Genomic DNA, 27,012 nt, shown 5'->3' with positions numbered 1-27,012 from the left:
TTTCTTCTTTGTGTCTTTCTTGCTAAAAAAACACCAAAAAAAGATGTTTTTATTTAAACATGGACCATCATCAACCATCATTTCCTAGGGGGTGAAAAACACACTTTAAGAACAAAATTGGAACGGATCATCTCAGAATACATAAAAATCTTCAATTGAAATAAATTTTAGTTTCACACAAAGACACTTCTTTGCCTTTTATCTTCTCATTTTCCCAGAAACTAGTGAACATTTATTACAGATGAGCAAATGAAGAAACTGCATGTGAGGATAAGTCAGTACAAACCACCCTGATGCTTCAAGCTTCCTCAGTCATTTCTATTCCAGTGGCATTCTTCTGTTCTCAGATTCTTCTTTCACTATAATAGTTAATCAGTTCCTTCACAGTGATACCATATAACTTTATTATACCACTGATGACATCTCAAGCCTTAAGAAAAGATTGAGCCTATTGTTATTGTTAAGCCAACATTTTCTGTCTTTGTAGGTTCAAAGTACTGATTTACACAAAATACTAGCTTAGCTTGATAAAGGAAAATAAAACACCGCCCAAGAAGAAAACACCAAAGAAATCTTATGCTTGAAGTATGTTCTTTTGTTACTTGTAAGACATAGCTTTTCATATTTTGACATCTTTAACTTCATTGTACCTTTCATCCTTCATCCTATGTGGTATGAAATTAAGGAATAACCTATAGCTGACGGCACATAAGCATCTGGGGAAATGGTACAAATAGCCTTAAGGACATCACTCCTAACCACCTTCATTCAGTCATAACCAGTGACTGTGTCCATTTCCTTCTACTTCCTGCTTCCTCTTAAATCTGTCCTACACCACTACCCTCAAGTCTCACTGCCCCAGCACATGGTTAGGTCAGGTCTATATCAGTTATAAGGCTTTCAGCTAGGACTAATGCAAAACTCATCTCAAAGTGACTTAAAAAGTAAATACATCACCTCATGAAATAGGAACTACAGGGGCAGAGCAATGTCAAGCTTGATTGACTCAGCACCAGCTCAAGGTCTTCAAGGATCTAGGAGCTCTCAGGCTCTCTGCCCTGGCTCATCCTTTACCTGAGGATAGAATGCTGACCAGTGTTCTAAGCAGCATGCATGCAGTAGTCTTCTTGGTCTACCAAAACAAAATACCACGGGCTGGTGGGAAGAGGGGAACTTAAACAGAAGATGTTTTTTCTCAGAGTTCTGGAAGGTAGAAGTTCAAGGTCAAGTGCTGGCAGGTCTAGTTTCTTCAGAAGCCTCTTTCATAGGCTTGCATATGACCACTGTCTCACTGTATCCTCACACGGTCTTTACTCTCTGCATGCCTCCCTAGTGATCTGTGTATATCCAAATGGCTTCTTCTTGTAAGGATACGAATAAGAGTGGATTGGACCCATACTAATGGCCTCATTTTAGCTTTATACCTCTTTAAGCACTGAACCCCCAAAAGTGGTCATGTTTTGAGGTACTCAGGGTTAGGGTTCTGGTCTGAATTTGGGGAGAATACAATTCAACCCATAATAATCGATAATCGTAAGACATATATAGAGGGAAAAGAAGATTCTCTTCCTCTGGATTTTTTTCAGAAGAAATGAAGGATTTCCCAGAAGCCCAGCACACCTTTCCTCATTTCTCATTGGCCAGAGATAAGACATATGCCACCTCCTGAATCAGCTTTTGGCCAAGAGAGTGGAACAGCCTTAATTGCTTCAAATTAATCCTCTGGGGTGGTGTTGGTGACCATAGATCAAGGTCTGGTTGAGGCCTGCATTCCTGAAATGGCCTCCTGCTCCTTCCTAATCCTCACTGTGTCCAGTGTTGGCCCCTTCCAATCCCTTCCTCATACTGCTGCCAGCAAGGGCCCTTGTAAACCACAAGTACCTCCACAATCCCACTGAAAATACCCATGTCATCAGCCAGAGCATCAGGCTCAACCTCCAACCATGGAAGATGGAACCATTATATACAGGTACACAATAAGCCACTCCAAACCCAGTGGCTTAACAAAGAGACAATCATTTCTTTTGCTTATAAGTCCACAATTTGAGCAGAGCTCTGGTGATGGGGGAGGTGGGGGGTATTTCTACCACACCTGGTGCCACTGTGACATTTAAAGACCTTCTCTCTCCTTCTCTCCTCCCTCGATGACCTTCCCCCCTACTAGTATCTCAACTTTGCCTTCTCTCTTCCTACTCTCCCTTCTTGTTGGTCCTTTAATGGACCGGAACCTGGGGTCCAGAGTCGACATTAAGAAAGTAAGAGAGAGAAAGAGGCTGATAGCGCTTGTTGGTCCTTTAATGGACCAGAATCTGGTGGTCCGGAGAGCAAGAGAGAGAAAGAGGCTGCTATCCCCTGGTTTACGCGGAAAGCCAATCAAGTCCCGTTCTTAGGGCTCGCGCTGCTGCGCATAGGCACCAGGCGCCCTCTCGAGTGGGTGAAGGCACAGTGCGCCTTCTCGAGAGGGTCTTGGAAGCCCAGGCAAGAAAGTGAGCTCAGCAGGCCTCCGCGCTCCAAGGAATTAGCCAGAAATAGATATATATAGAGAGAGAGAAAAACAGAAAGAAAGAAAGACAGACACAGGGACCTAAGCTCTGATGGAGCAAAGGTGTTTTAATCAACATGGCGTGGGCATATATACTGTAGTTATTCTCAGCAAAGACAAAGATTAAAATTCCAGACTTACAAAACATAAGATGATCCCTATCAAAGAGAGAGTTGCAAACAATCACCTTTTACCACATGGCTCATAAAAAGGAAGAGGGTACTTATCACCGTAATGAGAAATGCCTGGATTCCTCAGCCCCAGGAAAGGTGTGCCTCTCCTCTTAATTCCTGAATATTCAGGAATCAGCAAGGGCCAGAGGGTTCCTGACAGATCCAAAACAGCTCACAGGAAGCCTCTTGTTAAATGTTTCCTGACACCTTCCTCTATTTCTCTTTGCTTTTTTTTTTATCCCCTGACCCCTTCCATCTTTTCCTTCCTTCCTCTTTCTCTGTCCACCCTTGTCCTTGCTTCTCATATAGTATCAACTGTCATCACCCACTCACTGTCCCATTCTAGACAATGCACCATGGGACTCAGGAGAGATTTCAGGTCAGCCCTCTGCCTCATCCATGTCTCCTTCAAAATCATTATAAGGAGACAGGCAGAGTGATCAAAAATTACATAGCTTCTATGATTTTCTCCATCTCTTCCATTTTTTCCTAGTCCTCGCCTCTCTGAATTGGCAGCTCCCCAGTCAAATGTTAGCTCTTTCAAATCTTTGCCTCAGGTTTTCATGTGTGGAGGACGCAAACTAAGATAAATAGCCCCAGAAATACTCCTGGAGAAATGTCAGGATGGGCTTTAGAATCAAATTGCTCACATATGTGAAAGGAAGGGTGACCCATTGCTACTGGTCAGTGGGATTGCTTGAACGCTTTGGTGCTTGCCCTCTCCACCTTTTCCTTCCCCATTTTGTGCCCTTGTGCCTTGTAGATCAATTTCTCTCATACTGAACATCCCCGTGCACCAGAAAATAGGAATCAGGGAGAGAAATTAAAAAGGAAACTGTAGAAGCTGCAAGAAATGTTAGAGCATTGGCCATAAAGAAAAGCTGGGGAAAGTGAGGGAAATGTTAGAAGGTAGTGATTGCAGCCAACTGATCTTTCCAGTATAGGACAGCCCAAACTAGGGAGACAAGTTGGAGTTTGAGGCTGGATTTTGTGTGATGATATGCTGGAATGGGTTGGAAGAATTAAAAGGAATAATTGATTGATTCTGAAAGAGTATTGCTTTTGTGAATTTAGATGCACCACCAATGAGCAGTCCATGTCAACAGAATTCAAAATGCACATTAGGCCAAAAAAATGACAGTATGTGTGTGCATAGACAGAGAATAATGTGGAGGAAAACCTTGCCCCCTCCCCACATCACATCCAACCCAGTGTCTCCAAGTGACCTCCCTATGTTTTATTGTTAAAAAGAAAATTTCATTGTAAAAAAATTAACACACATACAGAGAAGGATATAAAATAGAATTGTACCATTTAATGAATTTTAAAAAGCAAATACTTACGGACTCACCAACTTCCATAAGAATTAAAATTTTGTCAGGACTCCAGACATATTCCTTCCAGATGGCAAATTCCTTCTGAGTCATACTCTTCAAGATGATTTGCAGATATTGAAACCCCCAGCAGGTAAAAGAAGTTACCTATGCTGACCACAAGCAAGTAGAGTCCAGATCATTGGAAGCAGATGGTTGATGATGTTGACTTTCAATTTCTTCACCAACAACCAGTCAGAAGAATGTCCTCTAGCTGATCCTGCACCCTGCAACATTTTTCCTCATCCTGTCTTTAAAACCTTTTCCCTGAAAACCAACGAGGAGTTCAGGGGCCGGGGGCGGGGGGTGGAGGTGGTGAGCGCTAGCTACACAAACTTCTTGCTGTCACCTACAGTAAATGCTGCGTTTTCCTTCACTGCAACCCTGCGTCGGTAGATAGGTTTTCCTGCACATAAGGCAGAAGACCCAAGTTTGGTTCAGTAACACCTTGGCATGAGCAGAGAGAAATAAGGCAAGAGGTAACAAAAGTAAGTAGAGAACAAAAAAAGAAATGAGCAGGAAGGAAAATCAGGAGTGAGTTAGTAAGGAATAAACATTTAATAAGGAGGTGGAAAAAAAAAAAAAGATATCAGGAAGAAAAAAAAAAAGCAAATGCAGTTGACCCTGGAGCAAAGCAGGTTTGACTGATACTGATCCACTTACACATGGGGTTTTTCTCCCCAATATTAAATAATATAGTACTACACAATTCATCACTTGTTGAATCTGCAGATGCAAAGCACAAACACAGACAAACTTCATATATGGAGGATCTATGGGTACAGACAATCAACTATAATTTATAGATGGATTTTAGACTGTCAGGCGGGTTGGTGCCCACAACCCACACATTGTTCAAGAGTCAACTGTACATTAACAGTAGCTGACAAACAACATACAAATCAGGTTTAGCCAAGAGCAACCGCAAGGCTTTCACTTCACCCTCCAGCCAGGACAGCTGCCACCCAACCCATAACAAGCCCACGGCCTCAGCTGTGGCTGCAGCGTCCCCCTCAGTAGACACCAGATGACCTCTTCTCACAGGCTTGCCATTGAGACCTACACAGTGAGCTGTGTGTAAATGATGTGTACTCCTCTGTCAGGAGGTGTCATTGGAAAACTGCCAGAGACATTTTCAAGGAAGGATTGGTTTGGGGTTGTCTGGATGTGAAAACAAAATCATGCACTGACACAACATTCTCAACATTTGGATCATCTAACACAAACACGGGTCAAGTGCCTGGCAGCTTAGAACCAAATACATACACTGTATGACCTATCACAGAACAATGCAACAGATGACACTCAGAGCAGACTTGCATTAAAATGAAGAGCAGATTTGTGAAGGCTTGAATCTGAGTTTGGTACTACCTTCTCACACTAACATGCTAAAGAATAATGTTAATATCAAGTCTTCTTATAAAAGAGAGTCTATAAACTTTGGTTATGATGCTGACTTGGATTCTGTTGGACCTACAATCCATGGTTCAGCTGTCATTGACTGTGAGGACTGGTTTTCTGGGTTCCAGCCCATGACTTGGGACAGTGACAAATCCAAGCTGACAAAGAATAACTTTGCAGTGCATTGCAGGACTGGGGATTTCCAGCTAAATTCAATGTCGGTGATTCTGGGGACAGAATTTGGAGGATCAGTTTATCAGAAAGAAATTCATCTTGACATTTGGGCGGATGTTGCTTGGATATTAGGTACCAGCTGCACTCATTTGGTCATTACAGCTAAATATCATCTGGGTTTCACTGTATCTGTTTCTGCAAAAACCAACAGCTCTAGTTTAGTTGGCATAAGCTACATTCAACCACTGTTTCTGCTGTGAATCTAACACTGTCCTGGTAAACAGGAAGTGCATTACTGCTAGAGGCCACGAACTTGGCCTTTCTGTGGGGTCGGAAGTTCATCCAGCTGTAGAAACCTCTGGGAAGGAATATCAGAAGATCGGGTCTTACTTAACAGAATTCCCCTGTGACCAGTAGGATTAACTCCCCCTCCCCTGAACCCCAGTGACCAAAACAAAGGATTTTAAATTTTGTATTATCTAGCATCTAGTGAAATTGGATATCTACTAGTTATCAATGTTACATTCATGCAGTCATCTTGCATTATTTAAATCTATTTAACTGTTGAATGTACTAACTACCAAAATGAAACTGACCTGTGTGAAAATTGTTAAAAAATAAATAAATAAATAAATAAAGACAAAACACACTATCAGGGTTGCTCAACCACAGCACTGCTGACATTTCAGATCACATCAGATCACATCACTCTCCATCTGGGGAATGGAGGGTGTTTCACAGCAGCCCTGGCCTCTATCCAGGTAGGTATCATGCCACCCCCACACCCACTGGTATCTGAAGTGGAGGATTCAAGGTGTAGACTGGCAGGACTGAGCCCTTCACATGGGGATCTGAGGATTTCTCCTGCAGATTGGGTCAAAATTGAGTTGCGTTGAGGACACCCAACTAGCTGTTAGTGAAGTGTTTGGTGTTGTGATAACCCTTCCCAACACACAGATATTGCAATTAGTACTAGAATCATTTTAGGAACACTGTCCTGACTGTCAAAGCTAGAGGAATAAAGGAAATGGCAGTTGTGACCTCAACCTAATTTTTTCCTACTAAATCTAAGTAATAGTTATCTTTTCTGCTTTCAGATGTTTATGTTGAGGGCTTGATTTGACTAACCAATAATATAATATGGTAGGAAAATTAAGGAATGATTTTCCCCTGCTCTTAATCTCCTTCATGGGTCCAAAGAAAGAGGGGCAAACTTGTGTTCTGGACCCAAGACTTGTAGTTCCAAATTCAGAACATCTAAAATGGAAATCAAACTCAATAGGAGGCATTATTTTAATAATGAGGCCTTCTCGGTCTCAGCCAATTTCCAAAAAGAATTCAGACTTAGAAGCACAAAGTGATGCAATTTATTCCCCTCCCCGCCTTGTTAACATTCCATTTTTCCCTCTCTGACTGTCTGGGCTTCTTTGTCTCCCACCACACAGCTCTCAGTGGTACAACAGGAGCACAGCTGCCTCAGTGATCTCCCGGCTGGAGCTGTAACCACTGTGAGCTCCGTATCCACCCAGTCAAAGGAGGAGAAATCCCCACACTGCACAGGATTGCCCTCTGGGAAGAATCCTCCTCCACTGATGCAGTGCTTTAGGACAGGGAGAAGACACAGTGAGGGGTTGGCTACGGACACCACTAAGCTCTTTATCTTTGAATCCTCTGGAATCTTTGGTCCTGTTCTTACTTGGCTTTGTCCTCCCACAAACCCCTCTCCTCCAGTGGACTGTGAAACCATGCAGTTTCTTGAATTCCTTTTGACCTTGCTTCACATTAATTCTTAGCCCTGTCAGCCCACCTTTCCCCCTCAATCGATTCTCTAAGTGCTGTTCCTCAAGGCTCTGTCCACACCTCACTCTCTGGTTGCTGGATCATCTTCATAAACTAGGACCCCTTGTTTATGTTGCTATCACAGGTGGTTATCTCATGAGATTGCCATCATGCATTTATATCTTTGTCCCACTTCATCTGAGTTCCTTAAAATGACTCTGTCAACTTTGAATGTCTAATATATATTGCTTTGTAAGTATCCTAGCATGTATTTTAAGGGAATCAATTTTTGCAGGGGTTCATGCAAATGGGACTTCCCAGGTGGCTCAGTGGTAAAGAATCCTCCTGCCAAAGCCAGAGACGCAGGTTTGTCCCTGGGTCGGGAAGATCCCCTGGAGGAGTGCTTGGCAACCCACATCAGTATTCTTGCATGATAATTATAGTGAATAATATTATATTGTACAAAGAAAAGTTGTGAGAGAGTTGATATTAAAGTTTCTTATCACAAGAAAAAAATTTGTGACTATATGTTCTTGTGGGTGTGGACTAGACTTACTGTGATCACATACAATATATTAAAATATAGAATTATTATGGCATACACTTGAATTTAACATAATGTTATATATCAACTGCATCTCAATTAAAAAATAGTAGTAACAATGCAAAAACTATGTTCATACAGACACATACACATGGACAGACCGTATAACTTATCAAAACTCACAAGCTCAGAGTTGCAGCTGGTGACCCTCATCCCAGCACACAGGGCTGCTCTCTCATTATTAAACACCTTGAACGGGAAAAATTCTGCAACAAATTCTCCTGGGAAGGAAGAGGGAGAGGAAGGGCCAAGTAATAAAAGGACAAACTGGAAATATCTTTGACAAACCCAAAATGAACTGAAATTGTTAGTTTCTTAGTCATGCCCGACTCTTTGTGAACCCATGGACTGTAACCTGCCAGGCTACAGAGGAAGACTGGAACTTGCCAGGCTCCTCTGTCCATGGGGATTCTCCAGGCAAGAATACTGGAGTGAGTTGCCATTCCATTCTCCAGGGGATCATCCCAACCCAGGCATGAAAATTAGGTCTCCTGCATTGCAGGCAGATTCTTTACCTGTCTGTGCTACCAGGGAAGCCCTTGACTAGCCAAGGAATTCCCTAAATCAACAGATCAGGTTACAGCTCAGCACTCCAATCTGTGGGAATTGAAGCCACCTCTAGAGAGTGGCTGCTACATACTGGCTCTGAACTTGGCTAGAAGAGACTCTCCCTCCATCTGGGTCAAGAGGACCAAGGCTCAGGTCACAAGAGGTCACTTTTCTGCCTAAAGCTCATATAACTGTAGAAGAAGATAACAGTAGAAGACTTCCAGAAGTTCAGCAGGAATAAGCAATGATCAGAAGTGGCCATCAGTTTCTGCTAGCACACTTCTCATCCAATTATCATGACTTTATTTGCCCTACCTGCCATTACCTGGGGCTTGCCAGGTAGCACTAATTGTAAAGAACCCACCTGCCAATGCAGGAGACATAAGAGACATGGGTTGATCCCTGTGTTGGGAAGATCCCCTGGAGGAAGGCATGGCAACCCACTGCAGCATTCTTGCCTGGAGAAGCCCCATGGACAGAGGGTCACACAGAGTCAGACATGACTGAAGCAACTTAGCAGGAATGCACACATGCACGCACCATTACCTGCTCTCATTGAAATAGTAAATGTAAAACAGCGATGGCTCTCAGAGAAGAAAAAGAAATAAAAAGAATATAGATCAGAAAAGAAGAAGGAAACCTCACACTGTTTGCAAATGACATGATACTAACATACAAAACCCTAAAGATACTATCAGAAAAATACTAGAGCTAATCAGTGAATTTAGCAAAGTTGCAGGATACAAAATTAATACACAGTAATCACTTGCATTCCTATACACTGATGATGAAAAATCATAAAGAGAAATTAAGAAATCAATCCCATACACCATTGCAACAAAAAGAATAAAATATCTAGGAATAAACTTCCCTAAGGAGATAAAACAACTGTACACAGAAAATTATAAGACACTGATGAAAGAAATCAAAGATGACATAAACAGATGAAGAGATAGCCCATGTTCCTGGGTAGGAAGAAACAATATTGTGAAAACGACTATACTACCAAATGCAATCTACAGATTCAATGTGATCCCTATCAAATTACCAATGGCATTTTTCACAGAAGTAGGACAAAAAAATTTACAATTTATATGGAAACACAAAAGATCCCGACTAGCCAAAGCAGTCTTGAGAAAGAAGAATGGAGCTAGTGGAATCAACCTTCCTGACTTCAGATTATACTACAAAGCTACAGTCATCAAGACAGTATGGTAACTGGCACAAAAACAGAAATACAGACCAATCGAACAAGAAAGAAAGCCCAGAAATAAACCCATGCACCTATGGGTACCTTATTTTTGACAAAGGTGGCAAGAATATACAATGGGGCAAAGATAGTCTCTTCAATAAATGGTGCTGGGAAAACTGGACAGCTACATGTAAAAGAATGAAATTAGAATACCTCCTAACACCATACACAAAGATAAACTCAAAATGGATTAAAGACCTAAATGTAAGACCAGAAACTATAAAACTCTTGGAGGAAAACATAGGCAGAACACTCAATGACATAAATCAAAGCAAGATTCTCTATGACCCACCTCCCGGAGTAATGGAAATAAAAACAAAAGGAAACAAGTAGGCCCTGATTAAACTTAAAAGCTTTTGCACAGCAAAGGAAACTATAAGCAAGGTGAAAAGATAACTCTCAGCATGGGAGAAAATAGTGCAAATGAAACAACTGACTAAGGGTTAATTTCCAAAATATACAAGCAGCTCATACAACTCAATACCAGGAAAACAAACAACACAATCAAAAAGTTGAAAAAGACATAAACAGACATTTCTCCAAAGAAGACACACAGATGGCTAACAAACACATGAAAAGATGCTCAACAGCACTCAATATTAGAGAAATGCAAATCAAAACTACAATGAGATAATACCTCACACTGGTCAGAATGGCCATCATCAAAAAATCTACAAACAGTAAATCCTGGAGAGGGTTTGGAGAAAAGGGAACACTCTGGCACTGTTGGTGGGAATGTAGATTAATACTGCCACTATGGAAGACAGTATGGAGATTCTTTTTAAAAAACTAGGGATAAAACCACCATATGACCCAGAAATTCTACTCCTAGGCATATACCCTGAGGAAACCAAAATTGAAAAAGACACATGTATCCCACTGTTCATTGCAGCACTATTTACAATAGCTAGAACATGGAAGCAACCTAGATGTCCATCGATAGATGAATGGATAAAGAAGTTTTGGTACATAAACACAATGGAATATTACTCAGCCATAAAAAGGAACACATCTGAGTCAGTTCTAATGAGGTGGATGAACCTAGAGCCTATTACACAGAGTGAAGTAAGTTAGAAGGAGAAAGATAAACATATTATACTAACACATATATACAGAATCTAGAAAGATGCTACTGAAGAATTTATTTTCAGGGCAGCAGTAGAGAAACAGACATAGAGAACAGACTTATGGACATGGGGAGAGGGGATGAGAGGGTGAGATGTATCGAGAGAGTAACATGGAAACTTATATTACCATATGTAAAATAGATAGCCAATGGGAATTTGCTACATACAATTGCTATTGCTATTGTATGTCTCAGAAAACTATTGCTATTGCTATTGCTATTGTATGTCTCAGAAAACTCAAACAGGGGCTCTGTATCAACGTAGAGGGGTGGGATGGGGAGGGAGATGGGAGGAAGAACCTCTTCAGATGTTCAAGAGAGAGGGGATGTATGTATACCTATGGCTGATTCATGTCGAAGTTTGACAGAAAACAACAAAATTCTGTAAAGCAATTATCCTTCAATTAAAAAATAAATAAAATTTTAAAAGTGATGGCTCTTATTTTCGCACCAACGACTTACCTTCTATGGATTTATTACCTGAAAAAATGTTTTCTTTAATGTCTATCCATCATAAAAAAAAAAAAATTTCTTCACCACTTTGATAGTTGCTCTCACCAGGGAATATTAGCCTAGTCTTTACTATTCTAAGAGTCATACAGGGTGTTGGTTAAGAAGCCTGGGTTTACATCCTGTAGAATGGAGAGGATAAGAATTCTAACTTCATACTTTTCTCATGATGATTAAATGACACAGAACAAGGTCAAGTTCCTGGAAAGGAGAGAGATACACTGTGTTGATAAGTGTTCAGTAAATGCTAGAAACTGATCATTGTTGTGATTTATAATTTCCTCCAAGAGAGCAGGAAAGAACTGATGAATGGGGTTTGGAAGGAGATAGATACTCACACTGACCATATGGTGAGTAATAAGATGCAGTTTTCTCAGCATTACCAGAGTCATAGACAACAGGAATGGCTGGGCCATTGTCAGTCTGACAACTCCCTGCTCTGTACTTCACTGGGTATTTCTTCAGAGACCCAAAATACAGGTTGTGTGAGGACAGGAAAAAAAGCTGCCACATTGGGAATAAGGGATTCAGAGCCCTCAGGTGTTATTTTGCAGAAATCAGCCTGAATAATAGTGACTCCTTCTCCCTGCCCTCAGCCCAGCCTCAAGACCCTTGTCCTTCACCCTCTCTCCTCCCCTAAGGCTTGTTCTCTTGCTCAGCAGAGGTAGCACATGATTTCAGCTGACCCACAGGTGGAAGAAACAGCCAAGCATGAGTATCTGCTAGTGATCAGGGACTCAGAGCAGACTTACTCCTCACCCCAAACACTTGGCTCTCTGTCCACCAAAGGTAGTGCCCCCACCCCCAGCCAGCAGCCCCATGTACCTGGTAGAGTCCAGACAGATTCTGTCCCAGTCTCCGGAAGAAGCCAGTGTCGGTGTGGTACCTCAGCAGGGAGCTGTTCCTCCAGTGCTGCAGGGGGAACTTGTTGGGCACGTGCCAGATGCCCAGGTCCTGGGCCTGGATATCGTAGTAGCCAGGGCTCTGCAGAGGGACACACACTCAGGTTTACTGACCCAGGAGGTGCCACCAGCCAAAGACCCCCACACACAGCCCTCCCTTGAGCTGAGAGCTCAGGTCTCCAGGGGGGCAGGTGCCCAGCAGTGCTCAGATACCCCCATCTCCAGTAGACAATGAGGCCCCACCACCCAAACAGCCTTGGTTCCAAGAGATTGGGATTCAAAGCACAGACTTCTGTCTTTCTTCTTCTCCAGCCCCACCTCCACATCCCCATCTCCCACCCTCCCTTCTGCAGGCTCTGCTCCAGCCACACCCCGCTCCCCACCCTTTCCACCTGGGTGCTCAGTGCCACCCACCCTGTAGTCATCACTGGTGGCCGCCTCTGCAGACCCAAACGTGTTGTAATTGGCCCAGTTGCCATCCCCCTCTGGGTAGTCAGCCCTGTTGCCCTGCTGACTGGACCAGCGATCGCCCAAGGTGCACTTCCCGAGCATGCGGTTCTCATGCACACTGGCCACCAGGGTCCAGCCACCACCCCCAGAAGGTCTGGTAGACAACACCATCCTCAGTGCGGAGGTGATACAGGCCATCTGCAGAGGGAACCAGTCAGAGACCCCGTGTCTAAAGCACAGGGTCCATCTCAGACCCACAACCAGAAAGACTCTGGGAATTCAGAAATGTATCCTGAAGGCTCCCACAAATACCCGCTTGTTGAGGACAATTCTCTGTGGACACTGACTGCCTTTGTTCCATGCTACCTTCCCAAAAACTAAATACTTAGAAGACAGAGATGTTATGTCCCTCTGGATGGAGCTTCCTTCTGACCAGGAGAGTCCAGAAATGAGCACCTGACCACATCTCAAGTCTACATCAGGATGTGGCCTTTGCGACTCAGAGCAAAGGGCAGGCATGGTCACTGCCATGAGATTCAGATTTCCTAGGTACAGAGTTCCTCTCCTGGACCCAGCCCTTGAGAGAATAAATTCTCTGATGGAAAAAATGGTGGTTGTTTCTTGACAAGCCCAATTTGTCGGCCCGCTTGGCAGACAAACTATCTGTGCAGCTGTCTCCTGGCCCTCTTCCCATCATTCTGTTGGGACTGAGGCTCAGGAAACCAGCACAAGAAAATGCTGGTACTCTGACTACTGCTATGAATGTGATTAATAAATTTTCTTGTCTCACTGTTAGGAATTTCACATTTTCTACCAGCATCTGTGACACTGTGACTGGCAAAATCTTCAGCTTACAAGAAGGGGAAAATGAAAATCTTAGACCCATCATTGCTCCTGCCACCACCTTAAGAGTCACTAGGAACACTGCATTTCTCTTTGTGTTCACAAGATCATGTTTGCTGTCCTTGGGTTGGACAGAAAACCCTCAGTATTCCCACTGGAAATAACCTTGGCTGGAAGCCGGAGTCAGAGAAGACAGAAGAGATAGGCACACTCTTCCTCGTCTCCATGACGCGGATCTGTTCAGCTTAAAAGTGCCTAAAACAAGAGGGTACGAGGTTGGTTTATTACTTACCACCTGTTTCACTACAAATTTCTTTGATTTCCTTGCAGCTTTGAGGCAGGAAAGACTGCAAAGGGACACAGGTTTTACTCTCCCAAAACATCTCAGGAGAACAGGACACTGCTAGAGGATGAAAGATAACCCTCATTATTAGTCTGGAGCCGCTCAACGCCAGCCTTCCAGGGCATCAACTCTCAGCCCCTGCCCACTTCACCAGCTCATCACTGGACTGTGAGGCCACAGAGGTCAGGGTCCTCTCTGCTAAGACTAACTGACTCCCGATCTAGTAAGGCTTTACACTTGCATTGTTCTGCTCCACTAATTAAAAATGAAAACTATTAATATCATTATGCCCACCTTGACCAATGGACTTGTGAGAATGGGTACCACACATTGGCACAGCCCTCACCTCCTTGGCACAACCTCACCAGCTCCCTCCAGGAACCCAGAGGCCAAGGCCACATGAGCCAGAGTAGCTAAAAGGAAGCACAGTCTTCACCACGGCTCCCCTGAGCCCCCTCAGCCACACAGAGGCACAGACCGGGGCCCCAGGAACCTTACAGAGACAAGCTATCAACACTCAGACTGCAGCTCAAGTTGGCTGCAAAGTGTGACTTGTCTGCATCTCCATGACGCCCCCTCTGGACCAGGACTCCAGCATCCAGCCCAGCTCTATTTCTGCTCCTCTGCACACCTGGGTAGCTGATCAAACTGCTGCTCCTGGGGACAGACTTACCCGTACTCGGCCCTCTGGTGGCCACAGAGAGGAACAGCAGGAGATACAATCTGGCCCTTGGCTCCTGAAGAGAGAGATGCACAGTCATTGGCAGGTCCATTTTTTTTTCTCCTTCCATCCTTGCTCTTAGAACTTTATGAGTAAGTAAGGAAACCTCAGATGGAAAATGATGGGATTCTGGGCATTCTTGAACCTCCTGGAATAGCCCCCACCTCATCCAACCCTCCTTTCTCTAAAAATTTCCGTCTCTGAGACCAAGACCTGAACCAGCATCATGGCTCCCCACACACTCGGATCTTGTCTCAGACTCAGAGAGTCCCTCCTTCCTTCCTGACAGGTGCCAGGAGCTGAGACTCAGGTGGAGACTCAGAGCTACTTACTCGCTCTGCAGAGTCCTGAGGTGGGTGAAGTGCTGAGCCTTTATGGGGACAGCAAACCACGCCGGCCCTGCCCATCTCAGCCCACTTCAAGACAAAGGCCCCACCCTCAAGCTGTCTTCCCTTGAAGGTTCCTGGGCCTCGGCCCCTGGCTATGAGAAGGATTGTGTAACTGGCTGGAGGGACAGGAGGCAGCACTCGTGGGCACACAGGTGACACTCGCCATGAGGAGGGCCAGCCCTGCTGGGTCAGAGCACACAGTGTTCCTTCCGTAACAGACTCTCAGGATGGACGGGACCTCAGGGTTCTTGCCTGCAGCCTGTCCGGCTCCCACCTCAGTCAGATGCTCCAGGGCCTCACACACCTGTCAGGTCGTCATCCTTCCAGTCTCTCCTGAAACCTCTCCATGAAGCCTTCCTTGACACCCCCATCCCCACACAAAGCTGGGGGTCCCCTGTCCTCTCTCCCCAGAGTAGTCCCTCTCCAGGACTACTGTGTCCAGCTCCTAATTATGACATGTTGTCACACTGTCACTCATTCTTTTACTTACTTTTGGGTTAGAAATAATTGAAAATTTACAGAACATTGAAAAAATAAGAACAGTACAAAAGTACACATTCAGCTTTTAACTAAATTCATCTAGAGTTCATATTTTACCCCATTTGGTTTATCATGTATGCCCTCTCTCTATAGGCATACACAAATTCACACAAACTTTTTTTTATAAACAAATTAAGTGTAAGTTACATACATGAAGGTCCTTTCCCATAGATAGGAGTGTATTTTCCTAATAGTGATATTCTCGTATATGGCCATATGCATTCATCTACTTCTTATCATTAACTTTTTTTCATGAAACTGGAACTTTCCTAAGATCCACCAGCCCAGAAGTTCTAGTGAGCTGATACTTATGGTACTGAGATGTCTCCGGTTTTCATTCCCTCCCATTACTATGAGAGTTCCTTTCTGCCTTGGAGCCCATAATCCTCAGAGGATGTTCTGTGTGGGCTAACAAACAAAATATCCCCATTCCACAGCCTTGCCAGCCTGACTCATTTCAGCACTGTTCACTGCCCAGGTCGTGGCTGACCACAAACCCTAAGACTCATCGTTGCTATCACCTCTGGCGCTGGCTCTGCTCTCTGGGACCAGTTGCTGATGTTCAGGGCACTGCTCCCTCCCTCTCAGTCCCAGACCTGGAACATCACCTCTGTTTGTTGTCCAGGGTATAGGAGTCATTCTCCATGATCAGCCCTGAAGAAAGCAAACGCTTTACACACTTAGAAACCACTAGCCAACCCAAGAATGGTAATGTTATTAATAACTTACACATACCCATGTGCTTCCCTATATCATTCTGTCTGAATTAGCGCTGGGGAAAAGGAGAGAGAGAAGGAGAGATGGAGAGAGGACTGACCTGTCTCCCATGCATCTCTGCTGTTTTGTACAACCATAAGGAATTGACCACTAATATCATTTCATCAGGAAATTCCTCAAATAATCACTAGGGCTGTTCACTGTGATTCATTCTCTTCTCTTTTGGAGGCACATGTAAGACTGTGCCTCTTCTCTGTGAAGATAAACAGGGCACAAGACTTATTCTAGCTGAGAAATATAAGAGTTACTTTCAGGCTGAAGCCTTTACCAGGCAGAGCACAAGTTCATGTCGTCCTTTCTCCAGCATCAGGAAATAATTCACACGTGGGACACTGACGTGGTGATATGATTATAGCTGATGAAGAAACTTGTCTTGCAGCTTAGAACAATGGTGTCCTGGTTCTGTTGTAAGAAAATGCTAAGAGTGTTGCCTGTGGTGTCTCAGGAGGTGTGTGATCTACTGACTGAGCTGGAGGGTTCGAGGAGGACCTCAGAGGAACAGCGTCAGCACTGTGAGTCAGCTGCCTTGGTTCTGTGTTACAAAGGAGAAGGTCTCGGGGAGAAAAAGTTGGTCTACTTAGCAAGCATGAATGAAAAGAATAACTGATTCTGGGTCTTCAACAGGCAAACAGTGTGAAAAATTTCACTGATAAATTATCTCCAATCAGGACACATACACACACACAGAGGCAACCATTATATACTTATATATACAAAAATACTGCTACCAAATCTTTGTCTCCAACCACCTCAGTCAAGAGCATGTATTTGCTATTTGGTATCTCTTCTGCATTATAATAATCAGTGACAGATATCTTCCTTATCCAAGGGAAGGAGCAGAGAAATATTGTTCCTAGATTGTGCATCAAACACCTAAAATTTGACTAGCAAAATTTAGGGTAATACAACAATGCATTTTTAATTACATTTGGTTTGAGTCATCTTCCAGATGTTCATTATTTGGGCATCAGTACATGGCTTTATCCTCTGCTGAATACTGTTTCTAACATGGGACTACTGAGAATATGTGGCTAAATACGTACTCAGGGACCTCTTTCAAAATGGTGTGTAATTGCTGGATGAGACCTCAAGCAGCCTGACAACCTGGGCTTGGTTGAGAGGAGGTATGACGGCAGTACAGGTTTCTCACGTGCTTATATTCTGAAATACAGTGTGTTTAAGTTCCAAAATATGAATATTGGGATAAAATAAAATACTTTCATGTTTTTCAAAGTATGAAATCTGAATTATATATCATAATATAAACCATGAAGATCACTTTGCACTAAAATTCAAATTGAAAAAAACTACACTCCTCTGAAAAAATGTCACCATATCCATTACCCATTTAAAAATCCATCATGGAATCACTTTGATTGCCTCAAACTAATCATCTGGACCTGGGATGATGTTGGTGACCACAGAACAAGTTCATGCTGAGGCCTGCACTCCTGAAATGGCCTCCTGCAAGGCACCATTTCTTATCCTCACTGTGTCCAGTGTTGGCCCCCTCCAATCCTGTCCCCACATTGCTGCCAGCAAGGGTCTTTGTAAACCACGAGCTCCTCCACAATCCCACCAAGAATACTCATTCATCAGCTAGAGCCCCAGGCTCAACCTCCACACCTGGAAGTTGGATCAGTTATCAACAAGCCACTCCAAACCCAGGGGCTTAACACAGTGACAATTCTTTCTTTTGCCTCTGAGTCTACAATTTGAGCAGAGCTCAGTGGGGACAGCTTGTTTCTGCTGCATATGGTGTCACTGGGACATTTGAAGGCCTTCTCACTCCTTCACTCCTTCATCAATGACCTTTCCCCCTGGCACCTCAACTTGGTTATCTCTTTCCTTAATCCCCCTTCCTCTTTTCCTCTGGTCTTTCTTTATCCCCTGACCCCTTCACTCTCCGTTCCTCTTTCTCTGCCCCTCCTTGTTCCTGTTCCTCATATAGAAATAGCAGATGTCAGCCAAACTTTCTCCCGCCCTGGACAACGCACCACAGGACCTGGGATGATTTCTGGTCAGGACACTGCCTTTTCATTTCTCTTCCAGAATCACTATGAAAGGATAGGCAGAGTGATCACAAATCACATAGCTCCTAATGTTTTCTTCATCTCTTCCATTTTCCCCTAACCCTTATTTTCTGAATCAATAGCTAGCAACTCACGTGTTAGAACTTTCATCTTTGCCTCAGGTTTCTATGTGTGCAAGACACGGGCTAAGATAAATAACACCTGAAAACAGGCTTTCAGGACAGGCTTTAGACTTACATTGCTCATGTATCTGGAAGGAAGACTGACACACTGCTGCTGGCCAGTGGGATTGTGAGAACGCCCAGCAGTTGCCCTCTGCACCTTTCTCTTCCCCATTTAGTGCCCTTGTGCCCTGTAGATCAATTTCTCTCATCTCTGAACTTCCTATGCACCAGAAGTTAGGAATTAGACAGAAAAGTTAAGAGGGAAACTATAGAAGCAGCAAGGAATGTTAGAGCACTGGCCATGAAGAGGAGCTGGGGAAAGTAAGGGAAATATTAGGAGGTAGGGATTGCAGCCAACTGACCTTTTCAGGACAGGACAGCCTAAACTGGGGAGACAAGAAAGAGACTGAAGCTGGATTGTGTGTGGTAACATGCTAGAAATGTTTGTAAGGTAGAGAAATGTTGATAAAAATGTAATAGAAGAAATAAGCAATTGATTCTGAGAGAGAATTGCTTTTTGTGAATTCAGATTTATCATCAATCACCAGTCCAAATCAACATAATTCAAAATGCACTGTAGACCAAAAAAAAAAAAAAAAAATTGTCTGTGTAGAGAGAGAATAGCAAAACCGAAAGCCATCCCCATTCCAGACTTCATCCAGTCTAGCTTCTCCCAGTGACTTGTTTACGCTCTATTGTTAAGAAGAATGTTGTAGGCTTCTGTTTCAAGATGGTGGAGTAGAAGAATGTATGCTCATTTCCTCCTTTGAAAGCAGCAAAATCACAACTATCTATTGAACAACCATCAACAGGAGGACACTGGAATCTACCAAAAAAAAGATACCCCACATCCAAAAACAAAGAAGAAGCTGCACTGAGATGGTAGGAGGGGCACAATCATGATAAAATAAAATCCCATACCTGCCAGGTGAGTGACCCACAAACTGGAGAACAATAATACCAAAGAAGTTCTCCCACTCTTGTGAAGGTTCAGATCCCCACGTCAGGCTTCCCAGCCTGGGGACCCAACAAAGCAACTGGGAATCCCCAAGGAATCTGGCCTCCAAGGCTAATGGGATTTGATCATAAGACTTCCATAGGACTGGAGGAAACAAAACTTTGTGCACACCAAGACTCAGAGGAACAGAGTACTGACTCCATGGGAAACTGAACCAAAACTACCTGCTAGGACTGGGGAGTCAGCAGGGGCTCACTGCAGAGACAAGGGGACTGGCAGCAGCGAACTGGGAAAGTTCTCCTTGGTGTAAACCCTCTTGGAAGTCACCGTTAACCTTACCATAGAGCCCATAGACCCCAGGGCTGGGTCACCTCAGGCCAAGAAACTACCAGTGAAAGAACTCAACCCCACCTACCAGCAGATAATTGGATTAAAGCTTTACTGAGCAAGGCCCTGCCCACCAGTTCAGTCAGTTCAGTTCAGTTCAGTTGCTCAGTCATGTCCGACTCTTTGTGACCCCATGGACTGCAGCATTCCAGGCTTCTCCATCCATCACCAACTCCCAGAGCTTGCTCAAACTCATGTCCATCAAATCGGTGATGCCATCCAACCATCTCATCCTCTGTCATCCCCTTCTCCTCCCACCTTCAATCTTTCCCAGCATCAGGGTCTTTTCCAATGAGTCAGTTCTCTCTTTGGCCATCAGGTGGCCAAAGTTTTGGGGCTTCAGCTTCAGCATCAGTCCTACCAGTGAATATTCAGGACTGATTTCCTTTAGGATGGACTGGTTTGATCTCCTTGCAGTCCAAAGGACTCTCAAGAGTCTTCTCCAACACCACAGTTCAAAAGCATCAATTCTTTGGTGCTCAGTTTTCTTTATGGTCCAACTCTCACATCTATACTTGACTACTGGAAAAAGCATAGCTTTGACTACATGGATCTTTCTTAGTAAAGTAATGTCTTTGCTTTTTAATATGCTGTCTAGGTTTGTCATAGCTTTTCTTCCAAGGAGCAAGCATCTTTTAATTTCAGGCCTACAGTCACCATCTGCAATGATTTTGGAGCCCAAGAAAATAAAGTTTGCCCACCAAAGCAAGACCCAGTTTTTCCCACCACCAGTCCCTCCCATCAGGAAGCTTACACAAGCCTCTTAGCCTCCTCCATCAGAGGGCAGACCGAAGAAGCAAGAAGAACCACAATCCCACAGTGACTAAAACAAAACCACATTACAGAAAGTTAATCAGCATGAAAAGGCAGAAAGTTACATGACAGATGAAAGGACAGATAAAAGGACAAGATAAACCCCCAGAAAAACAACCATATGAAGTGGAGATAGACAACCTTCCAGGAAAAGAATTCAGAATAATGGTAGTGAATATGATTCAGGATCTCAGAAAAAGAATGGAGGCAAAGACTGAGAAGATGCAAGAATGTTAACCAAAGACCTACAAGAACTAAAGAACAAACAGAGATGAATAATACACTAGAAGGAACCCAAAGCAGAATAACTGAGGCAGAAGACCAGATAAGATCAGATAAATAATTTGGAGGACAGAACAGTGGAAATCACTGCCACAGAACAGAATATAAAAAAATAATGAAAAGAAATGAAGACAGCCTAAGAGATCTTTGGGACAACATTAAACACACCAACATTTGCATTATAGGGGTTCCAGAAGGAGAAAAGAGAGAGATAGGACCTGAGAAAATATTCAAAGAGATAATAGCTGAAAACTTTACTAACATGGGGCAGGAAATAATCAACCAAGTCCAGGAAGCACAGAGAATCCAAGGCAGAATAAACCCAAGGAGGAGCACACCAAGACATAGTAATCAAGCTGACAAAAACTAAAGACAGAGATAAAATATTAAAAGCAGCAAAGGAAAGATGACAAGTAATGTACATGGGAACTCCCATCAGGCTATCAACTGATTCTCAGCAGAAACTGTACAAGCTGGAACAGCATGACATATTTAAAGTGATGAAAGGGAAGAACCTACAGCCAACAAGACAACCTCTACCCAGCGAGATTCTCCCTCAGATCTGATGGAGAGATCAAAACTTTCCGGACAAGCAAAAGTTAAGAGAATTCAGCACCACCAAACCAGCTTTACAACAAATGCTAAAGAAACTTCTCTAGGCAGGAAACAAGAGAAGGAAAAGCCCTACTTGCAGAAAATATACCCAAAACAATTAAGAAAATGGTAATAGGATCATACCTATTATTATAAAAGGATCATATCGATAATTACCTTAAATGTAAATGGATTAAATGCACCAGCCAAAAGACATAGACTGGCTGAGCAGAAGAAAACAGGTGCATGTATGCACTTCTACTTAGCACATCACTATGCTTGACTCCCCCCAAAATTGTATGTAATTATTTATATTGTTAGGTTAATCATGTTCTCATTATGGCTTACAATTGTAATTATCTTCTATTTTTGTCTGGATATTGATTGTGAAAACTGATAAACATCTTTTACTATTGTGATTATGTAACTACTACTTACTTAATATCATTGTATCATGACTGGTCAACAGAAAAACTATAGAATTTTACATCATCAAAGCTACCATTTACTAGAAGAACCTGTAATCACTTTTTAAAATTCATGTGCATATCAGAATTATCTTGGAATTTTTTTAAAAATACAAATGCCCAGGTGTTACTTGTTTTTGGTTTTTGGTTTTTTGCCATAGCTCTGGATATGTCTCTAACGAGCAGCCATGTTTAAAAACAACTGGACTGTATGAAGATCTTTTATTTTTATCTAGTTTGTTTCACTTTTTCTATTCCATATTCAGAGCTCCCATTTCATTTAACTTATTTTCCAATTCCTCCATCTCTTCTTTTTTTTTATTTTGAAGTTCTTTCTCAAGCCTTTATCAAGCATAGTAGAAAAGCTTTTGAACACATATATGTAAATAATATGTATAATACATATATTTTAGAAAACATGAATTTTTGTATAACTAAAAAATTTATGATATTTTGATTCCACTTGTTTGGCTTAGTATGAATAAAATGGTAGACTTCTAATTTTAAAATATAGATACGTAACAAGCAACAAAAGTTAAATGTATAGTCAATATCTTATATTGACCTAAATGGAAAATAACTTCAAAAATAATATATGTGTATATGTATAACTGAATCACACTCTCAAGAAAGAATTCTACTTTCTGAAATTTAGTAACATTTATCTTTTTGCCAGTTTTTCTAAATGTCTTATGGACATCTAATAATAATGTGTGAGATACAAAATTTTAAATATATTTGTGTAGGATGTGATTAATATAAATTAATAAAATATAAATCTATTATATTTAAATTATTAATGACATCATTCAAGATGCTCCTATTCTTCTTTTTTCTGCATTTGATAAAATATTCTCAGAGAAATGTTAATATGTCTCACTATGATTATATATTTTTTCTTTTCCCTTGTATTTCTTCTGATTTTTGCCTTATTTTTGTTGTTGTTGTTAAGGTGTCTAATGGTTTATGATATCTATCTTCTTTGTGAATTGTACTTTTTATCTCTAAAAATATTCATCTTTGTTTCATTAAAATAAATAAATTTCAAAAAGAATATTGTAAAAAATTGACAAACATACAGAAAGGGATATCAGACATAAATCTACAGTTTAATGAATTATAAAAAGTAAATGCCTAGAGGCTCATCATCCTGTTTAAGCAATAAAAGTTTCTTTCCCAGGTGGCTGCCAAAGATGGTGGAGGGGAAGGTCCTCATGCCTGACGACAAGGTGGTCACCTGGGACGCCTGGCAGCCATCCTGGGCAAGCAGGTGCTTCTGGGCCAGAAGGTAGTATTCCTGCACTTGAGGAAACCAACATGTCTGGCAGGTTCTACAGAAACAAGCTGAAGTGTCTGGCCTTCTTCAGCAAGCACATGAATACCAATTCCTCACGCAGCCCCTGCCACATCCAATCCCCCAGCTGCATCTTCTGGTGGACATTGTAAAACATGGTGCCCCAGCTACCAGGCAAGGCCAGGTCACTGTGGACTATCTTGGGGTATTTTATGAGATCCCATCACCCTATGACAAGAGAAAAGTGGATGGTGATTCCTGCCATCCTCAGGACTGTGCCAGATTGTGCAAACAAACACCCACGTGCAAGTCTGCCTACCTAGGCTGCCTGGCTCACGAGGCTGGCTGGAAGTCCTAGTCAGTAGCAGCCACACTGGAGGAGAAGAGAAAGAAGAGCAACATCCGTTACTGGAAAAAAAATTTTAAAAAGCAGCTCATGAGGCTACAGAAGCAGGCTGAAAAGAACATAGAGAAGAAAACTGACAAATGCACAGAGATCCTCAAGACCCCTGGATAACTCATCTGAGCCCCATAAAAATGACTGCCTATTTTTCAAAAAAAAAAAAAGTTTGCCAGGACTCCAAACATATTCCTTCCAGATGACAAATCTCTTCTGAGCCATATCCTTCAAAATGATTTGCAGATAATGAAACCCACAACAGATAGAAGTTAACTGTGTGCTGACCACAACAGGGAGACTCCAGATCAGCTGGACAAGAAGACTGATGATGTTGAGTCCCAAATCTCACCAACAACCAAGAAGAAGAATGTTGACTTTCTGATCTTGCATAGAACAAGCCTCTTTCCCATCCTGTCTTTAAAAACTTTTCCCTGAAAGACAGTGGGGCATTCAGGGGCCAGGATTTGAGCATTAGCTACCCAATCTCCTTGCTTAGTGCCTGCAGTAAATGCTGCACTTTCCTTCACCACATCCCTGTGTCAGCAGATTGGCTTTGCACACACAGGCCAGCAGATTGAAGTTTGGAAATGTAACACTCTGACGTAAGGATAGACAAATAAGAGAAGCGGTAACAAAAAGAAGTAAGAAAGAAGGGATAAAGGAGAAGGACAGAAATCTGGAATGAGCTAATAAGGGGAAAAGATTTATTAGGGAAGTGAAAAAAAAAAAAAAAAGGAAGATACTGAAAAAAAGCAAACACAGTTGACCCTTGAGCAAAACTGATTTGAATGGTGCTGGTCCCTGATTGGGTCAAAATGGGGTTGAGTTGCAGGACATCCTGCTAGGTGTCAGTGAACTTCTTGATATTGTGAGACCCCTTCCCAATACAGAGATGTTGCAAATAGTACAAAATCATTTTAGGGACACTGTCTCAACTGTCATACTAGAGGAAATGCACAGTTATGACCTCAATTTCTCTTTTTTTCTACTGAATTTAGATAATAGTCATCTTTTCCTCTTTAAGATGTTTATGTTGAGGGCTTGATTTGACTAACCAATAACAGTATGATAGGAAAATTAAGGAGAATGATTTTCCCCTGCTCCTCAGTCTCCCAAAGGGGTTCCCTAGAAAGATAAGCAAACATGTCTGGGATACCTGAGACTTGAAGTTCCAAACAGAATGTCTGAAGTAGAAATCACCAGAAGAGGAGGCATCATTTTAAAACATCCCTCTGGAGCTCAGTGAAATTTACAATCACAGACAGCACAAAGTGACATAGTTTATACCCCTCCCTCCCTGATAGCATTCCATTTTTCCCTTTCTGAGGGTCTGGGCTTAGGAGCTGGGTTCCACGACTCAGACCACACAGCTCTCAGCAGTAGAACAGGAGCATAGCTGCCTCAGTGATCTCCCGCCTGGAGCTGTAACCATGGTGAGTTCCGTATCCATTCCAGTCAAAGGAGGAGAAATCCCCACACGGCGTGGGACTACCCTCTGGGAAGAATCCTCCTCCGCCAATGCAGTGCTGGGGGGCAGGGAGAAGAGGCAGTAAGGGGTTGGCTGTTAAACACACCAGTGAGCTCTTAATGTCGAATCCCCTGTAATTGCAGCCCTCTTCCTATGTGCCTTGACCGTTCCCCTGCACAAACCTTTCCCTCCAGTGGACTCTGAAACCATGCTTTCCTGAATTCCTTTCTATCTTCCTTAATGTTTGTTCTCAGACCCTTTGCTCACTCTTTTTCCTCAATTGTTATGTTGTTTATTCGCTAAGTCATGTCTGACTCTTTGCAACCCCATGAGCTACAGCACACCAGGCTTCCCTCTCCTTCACTATCTCCCTGCATTTGCTCAAACTCATGTCCGTTGAGTTGGTGATGCCATCCAATCATCTCATTCTCTGTCTCCCCCTTATTCTTTTGTTTTCAATCTTTCCCAACATCAGAATCTTGTCCAATGAGTTGGTTCTTCACATCAGGTGGCCAAAGTATTGGAGCTTCAACTTCAGCATCAGTCCTTCCAATAAATATTCAGAGCTGATTTCCTTTAGGATTAACTGATTTGATCTCCTTCCTGTCCAAGGGACTCACAAAAGTCTTCACCAGCACCACAGTTCAAAAGCATCAGTTCTTCAGAGCTCAGCCTTCTTTATGGCCCAACTCACATCCATACATGACTACTGGAAAAACCATAGCTTTGACTATACGGACTTGGTTGGCAAAGTGATTTCTCTGATTTTAAATATGCTGTCTAGGTTTGTCATAGCTTTTCTCCCAAGGAGCAAGCACCTTTAAATTTTGTGGCTGCAGTCACCTGGAACCCCTAAATGCTATTCCTCACAATTCTGTCCACACCTCAGTCTCCTGATGATGGCCTGTCTTCTCCCTTGACTTTTGCTAGAACCAGCATAATCATCCTAAATCTGGATGACCAGCCAGGTATTTTCTGGGGTTGAAACCCCATATCCAACTGCTGGATGAAGATCTCCACCTACGTATCACTAGATCTAAAACTCCACTTAAGCAAAACAAAACTAATTCGCTCTCTTGTTGCCCTTGAATCTATTCCTTTTCTTGTCACCCATCTTAAGTGATAACATTCAGTCACCCAAAACAAAGCCCTGAAGTCTGTAGTCTCCTTCACTTCCCATCCCCCATGGTCATTTAATCACCAAGAACTGCTGATTTCACTGTCTATGCATCCATGCTTGCTCTTTCAAATTTATCAAGGCCACCCTGGCTCAGGTCCTCAACATTTCACATCTGCACCTCTACACCTGCCTCATGGTCTCCTTGCCTCTAAATTCCTTACTCTTGAATCTAGGTCCCTCACCTGGCTATGCATCATCATAGTAAAACCAAAGTGGATCAGGTCACTACTGTTTGAACTCTTCTGATATGTCCCATCATCTGCAACATAAAATCTAGGTCCTGGATATAATGTAAACACCCTGATTGCTATGCCTCCTGTAGGTATTTCTAGCATAGCTCCCTGCTTCTACCCCATGTGCATATAATGGTCCAAAATTAAATAACAGCTCATGTCCTCCTCAACACACCATGGTGTATCAAATCCCAGTGATTTAGAACATGTTAGTCACTCATGCTCAAAGGACACTACTCTGCCCCTTGCTGCCTGTTGAACTCTACACACATCTTCTGAGATTCAGCAAAG

The 27,012-nt window shown here is 42.7% G+C and overlaps 2 pseudogenes; one reads left to right on the top strand and one right to left on the bottom strand.

The window, feature by feature from the left end:
* Positions 1 to 7,000: 7,000 nt before the first annotated feature.
* LOC122430705 overlaps positions 7,001 to 27,012 on the bottom strand; it is a 23,139-nt pseudogene continuing 3,127 nt past the window's right edge.
* On the top strand, positions 23,340 to 23,966 carry LOC122430716 (annotated as a pseudogene).

The sequence above is a fragment of the Cervus canadensis genome, chromosome 2, assembly GCF_019320065.1.
Source record: "Cervus canadensis isolate Bull #8, Minnesota chromosome 2, ASM1932006v1, whole genome shotgun sequence".
In the NCBI taxonomy this organism is placed as follows: Eukaryota; Metazoa; Chordata; class Mammalia; order Artiodactyla; family Cervidae; genus Cervus; species Cervus canadensis.
The sequence above is the reverse complement of the archived record's forward strand: the minus strand, read 5'-3'. Positions and strand labels throughout refer to the sequence as shown.